This window comes from Magallana gigas, chromosome 1 (assembly GCF_963853765.1).
Source record: "Magallana gigas chromosome 1, xbMagGiga1.1, whole genome shotgun sequence".
NCBI classification, from domain to species: Eukaryota; Metazoa; Mollusca; class Bivalvia; order Ostreida; family Ostreidae; genus Magallana; species Magallana gigas.
Window position 1 is genome coordinate 10,243,217 of NC_088853.1, and position 3,469 is coordinate 10,246,685.

Here is a 3,469-nt window from a genome sequence, read left to right on the forward strand (position 1 = left end):
TCTTAGTAGGGATATCATTTGTGAGCTTGCTAACAGTACCTTTTAGATGATCCAGTGGGAGTAATGCCCCCCTTTCTCTCAACCAAAATTTCCCTTAAGTTAAGGTGGATCTCTACACCAAATAAGTGTAGGAGATTTTTGTTGCATGCATTTGTTACCAATACTAGGCACAGTATTCAACAATAATATACCTCAAAATACAATACACTATTTTCTAGAGAATTTTTAAAATATCAGTCTGGTTCCAGATAACCCCTTATTTATCAAATTTTTAAACATTTCTGTTTTTAAATTCTTATGAAAGTGAAATGTTATTAAGTTTAGAAATGAAAAACAAAAAAATCATGAATGAAGTTTGTATGATTTTTATTGGAATCCACATAAATATGAAACTAAAATATAAAAAAATTCTGTTAAGGCAAACTGCTGGACAAAATCCCACAAAAACCTGAAAATATAAACAATATTTGTTGGTGAATGGGATAAAGAAAAGAAATTGAATGAAATTGAAAAATTAAAGGAAATACTTAATTATTGCAAAAATCTTGGTATGAAAGATCCTGGTTAAGAGTTGTCTTTCTTTATTTTACATGGTCTCAAATATCTTGGGATCAATTTTTTAATTAACAAAAATCACGAAGAAAAATTAAAAAAGGAACAAGTCTATGCTAAATATGTAGATATAAGATAAGTAGTGCTTATGATAATGTTTGAAGCTGAAAAATTATATTATTGATGAATGCATTATATATATTTAACTCTTCAGAACAAAATATTAGTAGTTAATTATATTATAAATTGCCTTTTACTTTTTTATATACAATAGCAATTATAAACAACAACCATACGCATATTAATACATACATTAGATGTCCATAGTGATACACATGCATGTGTGGAAATGAAAAACATGCTCCTTTTCTTAATCCTGTCTTTCCCTCATTTTGCTTGCAAATCCGGGCTTCCACTGCTATTGCTACCTAGCTGTATCTATTTAAATCAAAATACATTAGTTTAATGTCAAAGTTTCAGTGAAATTCTTTTACTGCAATTTTTTTTTTTTATTTGGGAAGTTAGGATCAATTCAAGAGATCGTACTACGGTACTTTCGTTTTATATTCATCATACATATATAGTTTAAATGAAAATTTGACATCTGCTTACCTATTTCGATAATCCGCCACATATGTATGATCGTCTGTTGTAGATGACATGACAAAAATGTATTGCCAATAGCAGCAGAGCAGGGAAACGGTATATTATTTAGAGTCCACGTTTTCCATACAAAACAGCTGATAATCAATGTTAGTTAAAAGCTTTAAACAGGAAGAAAATTTGACATATTTTGTAAGCGTTTTGGTGATTTCAGTCCTATCTCGTCTCCTTGTTAGAAGAGTTCAATTAAACGGTGTATAGCTATTTTGTACCACGACATAATGTTATCAATCCGGAACACAATGGCGTTTCGAACGGAAGTCAGACATGTTTGTGACGATGTAGCCTTCCACCTTAACGCTTAGAAAATTGATTTTTGGGTCATTTCCCCCACCGCCACATCCACACTTTTATTATAATTAAATTAATTATATACATGTACATAAAAGTTATCCTAAACTTGAAGTAAGTTAAACGAAGAACTTGTCTGGTATGAAAATAATACTTTGAAATTGAGTCCCGTTTTCGATTTCTTGAACTTACTATTATCATATTGATAATCAAGTATCATTAAAACCATCTCCCTTCTCCTTACACTCGCCAGGGTTTGATAGACCTGTATCAATAGCAGACTATCTCCACATTTGCATGCAATCTAAATAAACACCTACTTAGCAAAGATATGCCTTTATCTGTTTAATGAGTGGTGCAATACTCAATCTAGAGATTAAATAGAAAACAGGCATGAATATATTTTTTGTCTCCATTTGAAGAGTCCCAATCAATTTTCTAAAGCTCTAATTGGTAAGAAGAAATGGTCGTGTAAAGATGACATTTTATCAATACAGGGTCTGTCAGGCTCTGACAAGTGTGAGGAGAAGGAGGTGTTTTAATCAGACTGGTTGACAATCCTTTCGCGACACGAAGTTGCGAAGGAAGACCTACTCGTTGCTTTGCAACGAACTCGGCTCTAGTTTCTTTTTGATTCTTCTATAGAGGGCATTAAATTTTCATGTATTGAAGAAGATTGGGTATATTTCATGAGGTCTTACTTAGGATAAAAACCTTATAAAAGTCCTCTGTAAAATATGTACTAGTGTAGGTGGTGAGTGTATATTGCAGTTATGAAGTGACCATTGCAGAATGTTTACCTACAGATGCCACTTTTTCATATCTAATGCATATAAACTTCTTATATTGTCATTTCTGGTTTATTATCTTTCTGGCTTCTAAAGCTTATTGCTGTGAGGTTGCCTCCGTTTTTGCTCCACATGAAGAGTTTTTGGTTCAGGGCTGATATTTCCATGTTAATTTCATTTAATACGAGTATGTATTTTGCATTGCTTGCTATCATTTATCTCCTCAAACTCCCTAGCAAACTTTTATTTGGTTTGTTATGTCCCATTTTCCAATGTGATAAAGACATGATGTATATTGTACATAACGATCATCTCCGGTTGATTTGATAACGTCTCTTATCATATCATCGATTCTTAGGAGGGTGGAGGATTTTAGTGGGGCTTGTTATTTTTTATTAACCTTACCAGACAACAGCAGTGGATAGATACATAGGGCGAGCGTTGAAGTGTTAACTGGTTGATTACAAAAATGACATAAGTTCTCCACCTCCTTCATATTGTTAATGATTAATTTGGAAAAACCCGTGCTTTCTTTTAAGTATCAGTATCACATTCTGTAAATAACAGTTTTGCTCAATTTTTTATGGCTTACGGCCATCTAGTTATCGGATAATCTTTACGGCAAAGAGTTCACACTTATCTGAACATGCGCGACACTAAATAGTTCTATTTGAATGTTGCAAAGTTAACTGTTTGTTGTTCGTAATAAATATCCTTAAGCAAGATTATATTTTTCCGTGTGTTAATAATCACTTACGTTATTGTAACCAATATGAATTAACGAAATCTAACGCGAATGTATATGACTGAAATGACAGGATTTACCAAAATGACACCTGAAATTACCGGAATGACACTAAATCTACAGACATGACACATGTTTATTGAAAAATTGTTATTACCACAAATATTCTTATTATATCCATTAACGTCTTTATTTTGAACATTAAATTAGCTTAATATTCGATAGGTTAAGAACGATAACTCTTTCAAAATTTTCATCAGTCTTGTTTTGTTTTTTTTTTTTTTGTATTCCAAATTCATCGCCAAAATAAATTGATTATGCCTGATGTTGTTTCCCTGGTCAATATATGAAGCAACAGAAGTAATAAAGTGATATTGTTATTTTATTCTATATATCTATTAAATAACAAGATAGAGAACATGCATCAATT

At 31.7% G+C, this 3,469-nt stretch overlaps 1 long non-coding RNA gene across 1 annotated transcript; it reads right to left on the reverse strand.

Annotated features, from left to right (window-relative positions):
- Positions 1–349: 349 nt before the first annotated feature.
- Positions 350–1,324, reverse strand: LOC136273124 (uncharacterized). The gene is made up of 3 exons (XR_010711320.1): positions 1,165–1,324; positions 865–990; positions 350–448 (listed from the first exon to the last, which is right to left on the reverse strand). It is a non-coding gene; the product is annotated as an uncharacterized lncRNA (long non-coding RNA).
- Between the last annotated feature and the right edge of the window lie 2,145 nt (positions 1,325–3,469).